We start from the raw sequence: 14734 nt of genomic DNA, 5'->3' as shown, positions 1-14734 counted from the left end.
AAAATCTGTTACAGACATGTCAGAGGTGGGATTCGAACCCACTGCGACCTGAACGCAGCGCCTTAGACCACTCGGCCATCCTGACTCTGCCGTTTGCACCCCTCAGATGCGGCTTAGAGGCAATGTTGGAAAGTCTCAAAGACCACCCGCCTAAAATCCTCTCCTATTGCATTAAAGTCTCCAAATTCCTCCCAAAAGAATAATCACAGGCAGGGCAGCACTCATACAACGACTACTGGCACAGACGTGCAGGGTTCAATCCCTATGTACAGCAGCTACTTGTCACAAGCACACATGAGTCTTTCATGTTTCTGCAGAACGGTGCTGCCTGCCACCTGTTAACAGACACGAGCAACTACACCTCAGGAAATAGGAAGGCAGGAGGCGGGCTGGTTTATGCAAATAAAAGCATGCACTGTGTCCAACCCTTCAGGAGGTTCAGGCAGTGTGCTAGAGCCTTCTTGGTCACAAGAGGTTGGGCACTAGTGCCGGGGAGCCTGTTTAGGCTGAAAGGACTGTGTATGGGCCGGCCTGATCTCCCTGTACTCCTGCACAGGACTCACTCTAAATTACAGGGCTAAAGAGTTCTGCCAGCAAAGCCTATATACAATGGCCGTTCGTGGCCGTTTGGGCAGGCAGGTGGTTGGTTGGGCAGAGGGCGAGGAGGAAGAACTGTGTTCACTCCTCTGCCTGCCTTTTTACCTCTCGCTTCCCCCCACTCACTCCTCCATCTGCCTCCCACTATGTCACACTAACTTTCCACCTGACCCCCATTTCAAATAGGTCACTTCATTCCAACTAGGCCCAGTGAAAAGGACAAGACGTTGGGTTCTTTATGCATTTTTTCCAAAGACAAAATGCCGCGCTGCGCCCATTTGCAAGTCCACAAAGCTAGCACAGTCCTAAGACGGTTTTTCATTTAAGCACTGTAGTACACCTGCCAAAAGGGCAGTCAAGCATTCCAGGACCAACTGCAGACCTAGCTGGAGGACGGGAGTGTGTGGAGCAAGCTCCAACTCCATCTCCCTGTTCCAGAAATCCGTGGCCGGCAGTTATAGGAAGCGTGGAATGCAATCACATGAAAAGTAAAAACCCATTTCAGGCATGTCAGAAGTGGGATTCGAACCCACGCCTCCAGAGGAGACTGCGACCTGAACGCAGCGCCTTAGACCACTCGGCCATCCTGACTCTGCCTTAGGCGCTCGCCTGAATCGGCTTAGAGGCTATGTTGGCAAGTCTTTGACCACACTTAAATCCTCTTGGATTTCCTAAAATGTCTCCACAGTCTGCCAGGAATATACTCTCGCGCATCCCACCCACCCCTCCTAACCCACCACCCTCCCCATCCATTTTAAAAATGTCACTTCATTCCCACTAGGCCCAGTTAAAAGGACAACACATTGGGTTCTTTATGCATTTTTTCCAAAGGCAAAATGTCGCGGTGCGCCCGTTTGCATGTCCACAAGGCCGGCCCAGTCCAAAGATGGTTTTTCACTGGAGTTCACTTTCCCAAAAAAGAAGCGAGGAAATACAGGAAGCACTGGAAATCAACCATGAGGCCTGCAGTGCGTGCTCCAACTCCATCTCCCTGTTCCAGAAAGCCTTGGCCAGCAGTTATAGGACGCCTGGAATGTTACAATCAAATGAAAAGAAAAAATCTGTTACAGACATGTCAGAGGTGGGATTCGAACCCACTGCGACCTGAACGCAGCGCCTTAGACCACTCGGCCATCCTGACTCTGCCATTTGCACCCCTCAGATGCGGCTTAGAGGCAATGTTGGAAAGTCTCAAAGACCACCCGCCTAAAATCCTCTCCTATTGCATTAAAGTCTCCCAATTCCTCCCAAAAGAATAATCACAGGCAGGGCAGCACTCATACAACGACTACTGGCACAGACGTGCAGGGTTCAATCCCTATGTACAGCAGCTACTTGTCACAAGCACACATGAGTCTTTCATGTTTCTGCAGAACGGTGCTGCCTGCCACCTGTTAACAGACACAAGCAACTACACCTCAGGAAATAGGAAGGCAGGAGGCGGGCTGGTTTATGCAAATAAAAGCATGCACTGTGTCCAACCCTTCAGGAGGTTCAGGCAGTGTGCTAGAGCCTTCTTGGTCACAAGAGGTTGGGCACTAGTGCCGGGGAGCCTGTTTAGGCTGAAAGGACTGTGTATGGGCCGGCCTGATCTCCCTGTACTCCTGCACAGGACTCACTCTAAATTACAGGGCTAAAGAGTTCTGCCAGCAAAGCCTATATACAATGGCCGTTCGTGGCCGTTCGGGGCCGTTTGGGCAGGCAGGTGGTTGGTTGGGCAGAGGGCGAGGAGGAAGAACTGTGTTCACTCCTCTGCCTGCCTTTTTACCTCTCGCTTCCCCCCACTCACTCCTCCATCTGCCTCCCACTATGTCACACTAACTTTCCACCTGACCCCCATTTCAAATAGGTCACTTCATTCCAACTAGGCCCAGTGAAAAGGACAAGACGTTGGGTTCTTTATGCATTTTTTCCAAAGACAAAATGCCGCGCTGCGCCCATTTGCAAGTCCACAAAGCTAGCACAGTCCTAAGACGGTTTTTCATTTAAGCACTGTAGTACACCTGCCAAAAGGGCAGTCAAGCATTCCAGGACCAACTGCAGACCTAGCTGGAGGACGGGAGTGTGTGGAGCAAGCTCCAACTCCATCTCCCTGTTCCAGAAATCCGTGGCCGGCAGTTATAGGAAGCGTGGAATGCAATCACATGAAAAGTAAAAACCCATTTCAGGCATGTCAGAAGTGGGATTCGAACCCACGCCTCCAGAGGAGACTGCGACCTGAACGCAGCGCCTTAGACCACTCGGCCATCCTGACTCTGCCTTAGGCGCTCGCCTGAATCGGCTTAGAGGCTATGTTGGCAAGTCTTTGACCACACTTAAATCCTCTTGGATTTCCTAAAATGTCTCCACAGTCTGCCAGGAATATACTCTCGCGCATCCCACCCACCCCTCCTAACCCACCACCCTCCCCATCCATTTTAAAAATGTCACTTCATTCCCACTAGGCCCAGTTAAAAGGACAACACATTGGGTTCTTTATGCATTTTTTCCAAAGGCAAAATGTCGCGGTGCGCCCGTTTGCATGTCCACAAGGCCGGCCCAGTCCAAAGATGGTTTTTCACTGGAGTTCACTTTCCCAAAAAAGAAGCGAGGAAATACAGGAAGCACTGGAAATCAACCATGAGGCCTGCAGTGCGTGCTCCAACTCCATCTCCCTGTTCCAGAAAGCCTTGGCCAGCAGTTATAGGACGCCTGGAATGTTACAATCAAATGAAAAGAAAAAATCTGTTACAGACATGTCAGAGGTGGGATTCGAACCCACTGCGACCTGAACGCAGCGCCTTAGACCACTCGGCCATCCTGACTCTGCCATTTGCACCCCTCAGATGCGGCTTAGAGGCAATGTTGGAAAGTCTCAAAGACCACCCGCCTAAAATCCTCTCCTATTGCATTAAAGTCTCCCAATTCCTCCCAAAAGAATAATCACAGGCAGGGCAGCACTCATACAACGACTACTGGCACAGACGTGCAGGGTTCAATCCCTATGTACAGCAGCTACTTGTCACAAGCACACATGAGTCTTTCATGTTTCTGCAGAACGGTGCTGCCTGCCACCTGTTAACAGACACAAGCAACTACACCTCAGGAAATAGGAAGGCAGGAGGCGGGCTGGTTTATGCAAATAAAAGCATGCACTGTGTCCAACCCTTCAGGAGGTTCAGGCAGTGTGCTAGAGCCTTCTTGGTCACAAGAGGTTGGGCACTAGTCCCGGGGAGCCTGTTTAGGCTGAAAGGACTGTGTATGGGCCGGCCTGATCTCCCTGTACTCCTGCACAGGACTCACTCTAAATGACAGGGCTAGAGAGTTCTGCCAGCAAAGCCTATATACAATGGCCGTTCGTGGCCGTTTGGGCAGGCAGGTGGTTGGTTGGGCAGAGGGCGAGGAGGAAGAACTGTGTTCACTCCTCTGCCTGCCTTTTTACCTCTCGCTTCCCCCCACTCACTCCTCCATCTGCCTCCCACTATGTCACACTAACTTTCCTCCTGACCTCCATTTCAAATAGGTCACTTCATTCCAACTAGGCCCAGTGAAAAGGACAAGACGTTGGGTTCTTTATGCATTTTTTCCAAAGACAAAATGCCGCGCTGCGCCCATTTGCAAGTCCACAAAGCTAGCACAGTCCTAAGACGGTTTTTCATTTAAGCACTGTAGTACACCTGCCAAAAGGGCAGTGAAGCATTCCAGGACGAACTGCAGACCTAGCTGGAGGACGGGAGTGTGTGGAGCAAGCTCCAACTCCATCTCCCTGTTCCAGAAGTCCGAGGCCGGCAGTTATAGGAAGCGTGGAATGCAATCACATGAAAAGTAAAAACCCGTTTCAGGCATGTCAGAAGTGGGATTCGAACCCAGACCTGAACGCAGCACCTTAGATCACTCGGCCATCCTGACTCTGCCTTAGGCGCTTGCCTGAATCGGCTTAGAGGCTATGTTGGCAAGTCTTTGACCACACTTAAATCCTCTTGGATTTCCTAAAATGTCTCCACAGTCTGCCAGGAATATACTCTTGCGCATCCCACCCACCCCTCCTAACCCACCACCCTCCCCATCCATTTTAAAAATGTCACTTCATTCCCACTAGGCCCAGTTAAAAGGACAACACATTGGGTTCTTTATGCATTTTTTCCAAAGGCAAAATGTCGCGGTGCGCCCGTTTGCATGTCCACAAGGCCGGCCCAGTCCAAAGATGGTTTTTCACTGGAGTTCACTTTCCCAAAAAAGAAGCGAGGAAATACAGGAAGCACTGGAAATCAACCATGAGGCCTGCAGTGCGTGCTCCAACTCCATCTCCCTGTTCCAGAAAGCCTTGGCCAGCAGTTATAGGACGCCTGGAATGTTACAATCAAATGAAAAGAAAAATTCTGTTACAGACATGTCAGAAGTGGGATTCGAACCCACGCCTCCAGAGGAGACTGCGACCTGAACGCAGCGCCTTAGACCACTCGGCCATCCTGACTCTGCCATTTGCACCCCTCAGATGCGGCTTAGAGGCAATGTTGGAAAGTCTCAAAGACCACCCGCCTAAAATCCTCTCCTATTGCATTAAAGTCTCCCAATTCCTCCCAAAAGAATAATCACAGGCAGGGCAGCACTCATACAACGACTACTGGCACAGACGTGCAGGGTTCAATCCCTATGTACAGCAGCTACTTGTCACAAGCACACATGAGTCTTTCATGTTTCTGCAGAACGGTGCTGCCTGCCACCTGTTAACAGACACAAGCAACTACACCTCAGGAAATAGGAAGGCAGGAGGCGGGCTGGTTTATGCAAATAAAAGCATGCACTGTGTCCAACCCTTCAGGAGGTTCAGGCAGTGTGCTAGAGCCTTCTTGGTCACAAGAGGTTGGGCACTAGTCCCGGGGAGCCTGTTTAGGCTGAAAGGACTGTGTATGGGCCGGCCTGATCTCCCTGTACTCCTGCACAGGACTCACTCTAAATGATAGGGCTAAAGAGTTCTGCCAGCAAAGCCTATATACAATGGCCGTTCGGGGCCGTTTGGGCAGACAGGTGGTTGGTTGGGCAGAGGGCGAGGAGGAAGAACTGTGTTCACTCCTCTGCCTGCCTTTTTACCTCTCGCTTCCCCCCACTCACTCCTCCATCTGCCTCCCACTATGTCACACTAACTTTCCTCCTGACCTCCATTTCAAATAGGTCACTTCATTCCAACTAGGCCCAGTGAAAAGGACAAGACGTTGGGTTCTTTAGGCATTTTTTCCAAAGACAAAATGCTGCGCTGCGCCCATTTGCAAGTCCACAAAGCTAGCACAGTCCTAAGACGGTTTTTCATTTAAGCACTGTAGTACACCTGCCAAAAGGGCAGTGAAGCATTCCAGGACGAACTGCAGACCTAGCTGGAGGACGGGAGTGTGTGGAGCAAGCTCCAACTCCATCTCCCTGTTCCAGAAATCCGTGGCCGGCAGTTATAGGAAGCGTGGAATGCAATCACATGAAAAGTAAAAACCCGTTTCAGGCATGTCAGAAGTGGGATTCGAACCCAGACCTGAACGCAGCACCTTAGACCACTCGGCCATCCTGACTCTGCCTTAGGCGCTCGCCTGAATCGGCTTAGAGGCTATGTTGGCAAGTCTTTGACCACACTTAAATCCTCTTGGATTTCCTAAAATGTCTCCACAGTCTGCCAGGAATATACTCTCGCGCATCCCACCCACCCCTCCTAACCCACCACCCTCCCCATCCATTTTAAAAATGTCACTTCATTCCCACTAGGCCCAGTTAAAAGGACAACACATTGGGTTCTTTATGCATTTTTTCCAAAGGCAAAATGTCGCGGTGCGCCCGTTTGCATGTCCACAAGGCCGGCCCAGTCCAAAGATGGTTTTTCACTGGAGTTCACTTTCCCAAAAAAGAAGCGAGGAAATACAGGAAGCACTGGAAATCAACCATGAGGCCTGCAGTGCGTGCTCCAACTCCATCTCCCTGTTCCAGAAAGCCTTGGCCAGCAGTTATAGGACGCCTGGAATGTTACAATCAAATGAAAAGAAAAATTCTGTTACAGACATGTCAGAAGTGGGATTCGAACCCACGCTTCCAGAGGAGACTGCGACCTGAACGCAGCGCCTTAGACCACTCGGCCATCCTGACTCTGCCATTTGCACCCCTCAGATGCGGCTTAGAGGCAATGTTGGAAAGTCTCAAAGACCACCCGCCTAAAATCCTCTCCTATTGCATTAAAGTCTCCCAATTCCTCCCAAAAGAATAATCACAGGCAGGGCAGCACTCATACAACGACTACTGGCACAGACGTGCAGGGTTCAATCCCTATGTACAGCAGCTACTTGTCACAAGCACACATGAGTCTTTCATGTTTCTGCAGAACGGTGCTGCCTGCCACCTGTTAACAGACACAAGCAACTACACCTCAGGAAATAGGAAGGCAGGAGGCGGGCTGGTTTATGCAAATAAAAGCATGCACTGTGTCCAACCCTTCAGGAGGTTCAGGCAGTGTGCTAGAGCCTTCTTGGTCACAAGAGGTTGGGCACTAGTCCCGGGGAGCCTGTTTAGGCTGAAAGGACTGTGTATGGGCCGGCCTGATCTCCCTGTACTCCTGCACAGGACTCACTCTAAATGACAGGGCTAAAGAGTTCTGCCAGCAAAGCCTATATACAATGGCCGTTCGTGGCCGTTTGGGCAGGCAGGTGGTTGGTTGGGCAGAGGGCGAGGAGGAAGAACTGTGTTCACTCCTCTGCCTGCCTTTTTACCTCTCGCTTCCCCCCACTCACTCCTCCATCTGCCTCCCACTATGTCACACTAACTTTCCACCTGACCCCCATTTCAAATAGGTCACTTCATTCCAACTAGGCCCAGTGAAAAGGACAAGACGTTGGGTTCTTTATGCATTTTTTCCAAAGACAAAATGCCGCGCTGCGCCCATTTGCAAGTCCACAAAGCTAGCACAGTCCTAAGACGGTTTTTCATTTAAGCACTGTAGTACACCTGCCAAAAGGGCAGTGAAGCATTCCAGGACGAACTGCAGACCTAGCTGGAGGACGGGAGTGTGTGGAGCAAGCTCCAACTCCATCTCCCTGTTCCAGAAGTCTGTGGCCGGCAGTTATAGGAAGCGTGGAATGCAATCACATGAAAAGTAAAAACCCGTTTCAGGCATGTCAGAAGTGGGATTCGAACCCAGACCTGAACGCAGCACCTTAGACCACTCGGCCATCCTGACTCTGCCTTAGGCGCTTGCCTGAATCGGCTTAGAGGCTATGTTGGCAAGTCTTTGACCACACTTAAATCCTCTTGGATTTCCTAAAATGTCTCCACAGTCTTCCAGGAATATACTCTCGCGCATCCCACCCACCCCTCCTAACCCACCACCCTCCCCATCCATTTTAAAAATGTCACTTCATTCCCACTAGGCACAGTTAAAAGGACAACACATTGGGTTCTTTATGCATTTTTTCCAAAGGCAAAATGTCGCGGTGCGCCCGTTTGCATGTCCACAAGGCCGGCCCAGTCCAAAGATGGTTTTTCACTGGAGTTCACTTTCCCAAAAAAGAAGCGAGGAAATACAGGAAGCACTGGAAATCAACCATGAGGCCTGCAGTGCGTGCTCCAACTCCATCTCCCTGTTCCAGAAAGCCTTGGCCAGCAGTTATAGGACGCCTGGAATGTTACAATCAAATGAAAAGAAAAATTCTGTTACAGACATGTCAGAAGTGGGATTCGAACCCACGCCTCCAGAGGAGACTGCGACCTGAACGCAGCGTCTTAGACCACTCGGCCATCCTGACTCTGCCATTTGCACCCCTCAGATGCGGCTTAGAGGCAATGTTGGAAAGTCTCAAAGACCACCCGCCTAAAATCCTCTCCTATTGCATTAAAGTCTCCCAATTCCTCCCAAAAGAATAATCACAGGCAGGGCAGCACTCATACAATGACTACTGGCACAGACGTGCAGGGTTCAATCCCTATGTACAGCAGCTACTTGTCACAAGCACACATGAGTCTTTCATGTTTCTGCAGAACGGTGCTGCCTGCCACCTGTTAACAGACACAAGCAACTACACCTCAGGAAATAGGAAGGCAGGAGGCGGGCTGGTTTATGCAAATAAAAGCATGCACTGTGTCCAACCCTTCAGGAGGTTCAGGCAGTGTGCTAGAGCCTTCTTGGTCACAAGAGGTTGGGCACTAGTCCCGGGGAGCCTGTTTAGGCTGAAAGGACTGTGTATGGGCCGGCCTGATCTCCCTGTACTCCTGCACAGGACTCACTCTAAATGACAGGGCTAAAGAGTTCTGCCAGCAAAGCCTATATACAATGGCCGTTCGTGGCCGTTTGGGCAGGCAGGTGGTTGGTTGGGCAGAGGGCAAGGAGGAAGAACTGTGTTCACTCCTCTGCCTGCCTTTTTACCTCTCGCTTCCCCCCACTCACTCCTCCATCTGCCTCCCACTATGTCACACTAACTTTCCTCCTGACCTCCATTTCAAATAGGTCACTTCATTCCAACTAGGCCCAGTGAAAAGGACAAGACGTTGGGTTCTTTATGCATTTTTTCCAAAGACAAAATGCCGCGCTGCGCCCATTTGCAAGTCCACAAAGCTAGCACAGTCCTAAGACGGTTTTTCATTTAAGCACTGTAGTACACCTGCCAAAAGGGCAGTGAAGCATTCCAGGACGAACTGCAGACCTAGCTGGAGGACGGGAGTGTGTGGAGCAAGCTCCAACTCCATCTCCCTGTTCCAGAAGTCCGAGGCCGGCAGTTATAGGAAGCGTGGAATGCAATCACATGAAAAGTAAAAACCTGTTTCAGGCATGTCAGAAGTGGGATTCGAACCCAGACCTGAACGCAGCACCTTAGATCACTCGGCCATCCTGACTCTGCCTTAGGCGCTTGCCTGAATCGGCTTAGAGGCTATGTTGGCAAGTCTTTGACCACACTTAAATCCTCTTGGATTTCCTAAAATGTCTCCACAGTCTGCCAGGAATATACTCTTGCGCATCCCACCCACCCCTCCTAACCCACCACCCTCCCCATCCATTTTAAAAATGTCACTTCATTCCCACTAGGCCCAGTTAAAAGGACAACACATTGGGTTCTTTATGCATTTTTTCCAAAGGCAAAATGTCGCGGTGCGCCCGTTTGCATGTCCACAAGGCCGGCCCAGTCCAAAGATGGTTTTTCACTGGAGTTCACTTTCCCAAAAAAGAAGCGAGGAAATACAGGAAGCACTGGAAATCAACCATGAGGCCTGCAGTGCGTGCTCCAACTCCATCTCCCTGTTCCAGAAAGCCTTGGCCAGCAGTTATAGGACGCCTGGAATGTTACAATCAAATGAAAAGAAAAATTCTGTTACAGACATGTCAGAAGTGGGATTCGAACCCACGCCTCCAGAGGAGACTGCGACCTGAACGCAGCGCCTTAGACCACTCGGCCATCCTGACTCTGCCATTTGCACCCCTCAGATGCGGCTTAGAGGCAATGTTGGAAAGTCTCAAAGACCACCCGCCTAAAATCCTCTCCTATTGCATTAAAGTCTCCCAATTCCTCCCAAAAGAATAATCACAGGCAGGGCAGCACTCATACAACGACTACTGGCACAGACGTGCAGGGTTCAATCCCTATGTACAGCAGCTACTTGTCACAAGCACACATGAGTCTTTCATGTTTCTGCAGAACGGTGCTGCCTGCCACCTGTTAACAGACACAAGCAACTACACCTCAGGAAATAGGAAGGCAGGAGGCGGGCTGGTTTATGCAAATAAAAGCATGCACTGTGTCCAACCCTTCAGGAGGTTCAGGCAGTGTGCTAGAGCCTTCTTGGTCACAAGAGGTTGGGCACTAGTCCCGGGGAGCCTGTTTAGGCTGAAAGGACTGTGTATGGGCCGGCCTGATCTCCCTGTACTCCTGCACAGGACTCACTCTAAATGATAGGGCTAAAGAGTTCTGCCAGCAAAGCCTATATACAATGGCCGTTCGGGGCCGTTTGGGCAGACAGGTGGTTGGTTGGGCAGAGGGCGAGGAGGAAGAACTGTGTTCACTCCTCTGCCTGCCTTTTTACCTCTCGCTTCCCCCCACTCACTCCTCCATCTGCCTCCCACTATGTCACACTAACTTTCCTCCTGACCTCCATTTCAAATAGGTCACTTCATTCCAACTAGGCCCAGTGAAAAGGACAAGACGTTGGGTTCTTTATGCATTTTTTCCAAAGACAAAATGCTGCGCTGCGCCCATTTGCAAGTCCACAAAGCTAGCACAGTCCTAAGACGGTTTTTCATTTAAGCACTGTAGTACACCTGCCAAAAGGGCAGTGAAGCATTCCAGGACGAACTGCAGACCTAGCTGGAGGACGGGAGTGTGTGGAGCAAGCTCCAACTCCATCTCCCTGTTCCAGAAATCCGTGGCCGGCAGTTATAGGAAGCGTGGAATGCAATCACATGAAAAGTAAAAACCCATTTCAGGCATGTCAGAAGTGGGATTCGAACCCACGCCTCCAGAGGAGACTGCGACCTGAACGCAGCGCCTTAGACCACTCGGCCATCCTGACTCTGCCTTAGGCGCTCGCCTGAATCGGCTTAGAGGCTATGTTGGCAAGTCTTTGACCACACTTAAATCCTCTTGGATTTCCTAAAATGTCTCCACAGTCTGCCAGGAATATACTCTCGCGCATCCCACCCACCCCTCCTAACCCACCACCCTCCCCATCCATTTTAAAAATGTCACTTCATTCCCACTAGGCCCAGTTAAAAGGACAACACATTGGGTTCTTTATGCATTTTTTCCAAAGGCAAAATGTCGCGGTGCGCCCGTTTGCATGTCCACAAGGCCGGCCCAGTCCAAAGATGGTTTTTCACTGGAGTTCACTTTCCCAAAAAAGAAGCGAGGAAATACAGGAAGCACTGGAAATCAACCATGAGGCCTGCAGTGCGTGCTCCAACTCCATCTCCCTGTTCCAGAAAGCCTTGGCCAGCAGTTATAGGACGCCTGGAATGTTACAATCAAATGAAAAGAAAAAATCTGTTACAGACATGTCAGAGGTGGGATTCGAACCCACTGCGACCTGAACGCAGCGCCTTAGACCACTCGGCCATCCTGACTCTGCCGTTTGCACCCCTCAGATGCGGCTTAGAGGCAATGTTGGAAAGTCTCAAAGACCACCCGCCTAAAATCCTCTCCTATTGCATTAAAGTCTCCAAATTCCTCCCAAAAGAATAATCACAGGCAGGGCAGCACTCATACAACGACTACTGGCACAGACGTGCAGGGTTCAATCCCTATGTACAGCAGCTACTTGTCACAAGCACACATGAGTCTTTCATGTTTCTGCAGAACGGTGCTGCCTGCCACCTGTTAACAGACACGAGCAACTACACCTCAGGAAATAGGAAGGCAGGAGGCGGGCTGGTTTATGCAAATAAAAGCATGCACTGTGTCCAACCCTTCAGGAGGTTCAGGCAGTGTGCTAGAGCCTTCTTGGTCACAAGAGGTTGGGCACTAGTGCCGGGGAGCCTGTTTAGGCTGAAAGGACTGTGTATGGGCCGGCCTGATCTCCCTGTACTCCTGCACAGGACTCACTCTAAATTACAGGGCTAAAGAGTTCTGCCAGCAAAGCCTATATACAATGGCCGTTCGTGGCCGTTTGGGCAGGCAGGTGGTTGGTTGGGCAGAGGGCGAGGAGGAAGAACTGTGTTCACTCCTCTGCCTGCCTTTTTACCTCTCGCTTCCCCCCACTCACTCCTCCATCTGCCTCCCACTATGTCACACTAACTTTCCACCTGACCCCCATTTCAAATAGGTCACTTCATTCCAACTAGGCCCAGTGAAAAGGACAAGACGTTGGGTTCTTTATGCATTTTTTCCAAAGACAAAATGCCGCGCTGCGCCCATTTGCAAGTCCACAAAGCTAGCACAGTCCTAAGACGGTTTTTCATTTAAGCACTGTAGTACACCTGCCAAAAGGGCAGTCAAGCATTCCAGGACCAACTGCAGACCTAGCTGGAGGACGGGAGTGTGTGGAGCAAGCTCCAACTCCATCTCCCTGTTCCAGAAATCCGTGGCCGGCAGTTATAGGAAGCGTGGAATGCAATCACATGAAAAGTAAAAACCCATTTCAGGCATGTCAGAAGTGGGATTCGAACCCACGCCTCCAGAGGAGACTGCGACCTGAACGCAGCGCCTTAGACCACTCGGCCATCCTGACTCTGCCTTAGGCGCTCGCCTGAATCGGCTTAGAGGCTATGTTGGCAAGTCTTTGACCACACTTAAATCCTCTTGGATTTCCTAAAATGTCTCCACAGTCTGCCAGGAATATACTCTCGCGCATCCCACCCACCCCTCCTAACCCACCACCCTCCCCATCCATTTTAAAAATGTCACTTCATTCCCACTAGGCCCAGTTAAAAGGACAACACATTGGGTTCTTTATGCATTTTTTCCAAAGGCAAAATGTCGCGGTGCGCCCGTTTGCATGTCCACAAGGCCGGCCCAGTCCAAAGATGGTTTTTCACTGGAGTTCACTTTCCCAAAAAAGAAGCGAGGAAATACAGGAAGCACTGGAAATCAACCATGAGGCCTGCAGTGCGTGCTCCAACTCCATCTCCCTGTTCCAGAAAGCCTTGGCCAGCAGTTATAGGACGCCTGGAATGTTACAATCAAATGAAAAGAAAAAATCTGTTACAGACATGTCAGAGGTGGGATTCGAACCCACTGCGACCTGAACGCAGCGCCTTAGACCACTCGGCCATCCTGACTCTGCCATTTGCACCCCTCAGATGCGGCTTAGAGGCAATGTTGGAAAGTCTCAAAGACCACCCGCCTAAAATCCTCTCCTATTGCATTAAAGTCTCCCAATTCCTCCCAAAAGAATAATCACAGGCAGGGCAGCACTCATACAACGACTACTGGCACAGACGTGCAGGGTTCAATCCCTATGTACAGCAGCTACTTGTCACAAGCACACATGAGTCTTTCATGTTTCTGCAGAACGGTGCTGCCTGCCACCTGTTAACAGACACAAGCAACTACACCTCAGGAAATAGGAAGGCAGGAGGCGGGCTGGTTTATGCAAATAAAAGCATGCACTGTGTCCAACCCTTCAGGAGGTTCAGGCAGTGTGCTAGAGCCTTCTTGGTCACAAGAGGTTGGGCACTAGTCCCGGGGAGCCTGTTTAGGCTGAAAGGACTGTGTATGGGCCGGCCTGATCTCCCTGTACTCCTGCACAGGACTCACTCTAAATGACAGGGCTAGAGAGTTCTGCCAGCAAAGCCTATATACAATGGCCGTTCGTGGCCGTTTGGGCAGGCAGGTGGTTGGTTGGGCAGAGGGCGAGGAGGAAGAACTGTGTTCACTCCTCTGCCTGCCTTTTTACCTCTCGCTTCCCCCCACTCACTCCTCCATCTGCCTCCCACTATGTCACACTAACTTTCCTCCTGACCTCCATTTCAAATAGGTCACTTCATTCCAACTAGGCCCAGTGAAAAGGACAAGACGTTGGGTTCTTTATGCATTTTTTCCAAAGACAAAATGCCGCGCTGCGCCCATTTGCAAGTCCACAAAGCTAGCACAGTCCTAAGACGGTTTTTCATTTAAGCACTGTAGTACACCTGCCAAAAGGGCAGTGAAGCATTCCAGGACGAACTGCAGACCTAGCTGGAGGACGGGAGTGTGTGGAGCAAGCTCCAACTCCATCTCCCTGTTCCAGAAGTCCGAGGCCGGCAGTTATAGGAAGCGTGGAATGCAATCACATGAAAAGTAAAAACCCGTTTCAGGCATGTCAGAAGTGGGATTCGAACCCAGACCTGAACGCAGCACCTTAGATCACTCGGCCATCCTGACTCTGCCTTAGGCGCTTGCCTGAATCGGCTTAGAGGCTATGTTGGCAAGTCTTTGACCACACTTAAATCCTCTTGGATTTCCTAAAATGTCTCCACAGTCTGCCAGGAATATACTCTTGCGCATCCCACCCACCCCTCCTAACCCACCACCCTCCCCATCCATTTTAAAAATGTCACTTCATTCCCACTAGGCCCAGTTAAAAGGACAACACATTGGGTTCTTTATGCATTTTTTCCAAAGGCAAAATGTCGCGGTGCGCCCGTTTGCATGTCCACAAGGCCGGCCCAGTCCAAAGATGGTTTTTCACTGGAGTTCACTTTCCCAAAAAAGAAGCGAGGAAATACAGG

The 14734-nt window shown here is 50.6% G+C and overlaps 8 non-coding genes across 8 annotated transcripts; all 8 read right to left on the bottom strand.

The window, feature by feature from the left end:
* Positions 1–1105: 1105 nt before the first annotated feature.
* Positions 1106–1188, bottom strand: TRNAL-CAG (transfer RNA leucine (anticodon CAG)). Its single transcript has one exon. It is a non-coding gene; the product is annotated as a tRNA-Leu (tRNA).
* Positions 1189–2768: 1580 nt separating this feature from the next.
* On the bottom strand, positions 2769–2851 carry TRNAL-CAG (transfer RNA leucine (anticodon CAG)). Its single transcript has one exon. It is a non-coding gene; the product is annotated as a tRNA-Leu (tRNA).
* A 2116-nt stretch (positions 2852–4967) lies between these two features.
* Positions 4968–5050, bottom strand: TRNAL-CAG (transfer RNA leucine (anticodon CAG)). The gene has a single exon. It is a non-coding gene; the product is annotated as a tRNA-Leu (tRNA).
* A 1566-nt stretch (positions 5051–6616) lies between these two features.
* On the bottom strand, positions 6617–6699 carry TRNAL-CAG (transfer RNA leucine (anticodon CAG)). Its single transcript has one exon. It is a non-coding gene; the product is annotated as a tRNA-Leu (tRNA).
* A 1566-nt stretch (positions 6700–8265) lies between these two features.
* TRNAL-CAG (transfer RNA leucine (anticodon CAG)) lies at positions 8266–8348 on the bottom strand. The gene has a single exon. It is a non-coding gene; the product is annotated as a tRNA-Leu (tRNA).
* Positions 8349–9914: 1566 nt separating this feature from the next.
* On the bottom strand, positions 9915–9997 carry TRNAL-CAG (transfer RNA leucine (anticodon CAG)). The gene has a single exon. It is a non-coding gene; the product is annotated as a tRNA-Leu (tRNA).
* Positions 9998–11017: 1020 nt separating this feature from the next.
* On the bottom strand, positions 11018–11100 carry TRNAL-CAG (transfer RNA leucine (anticodon CAG)). Its single transcript has one exon. It is a non-coding gene; the product is annotated as a tRNA-Leu (tRNA).
* Positions 11101–12670: 1570 nt separating this feature from the next.
* On the bottom strand, positions 12671–12753 carry TRNAL-CAG (transfer RNA leucine (anticodon CAG)). Its single transcript has one exon. It is a non-coding gene; the product is annotated as a tRNA-Leu (tRNA).
* Positions 12754–14734: the final 1981 nt, after the last annotated feature.

The sequence above is a fragment of the Ambystoma mexicanum genome, chromosome 11, assembly GCF_040938575.1.
Source record: "Ambystoma mexicanum isolate Mex_15411 chromosome 11, UKY_AmexF1_1, whole genome shotgun sequence".
NCBI classification, from domain to species: Eukaryota; Metazoa; Chordata; class Amphibia; order Caudata; family Ambystomatidae; genus Ambystoma; species Ambystoma mexicanum.
This window is presented reverse-complemented; position numbering and strand designations above follow the sequence as displayed.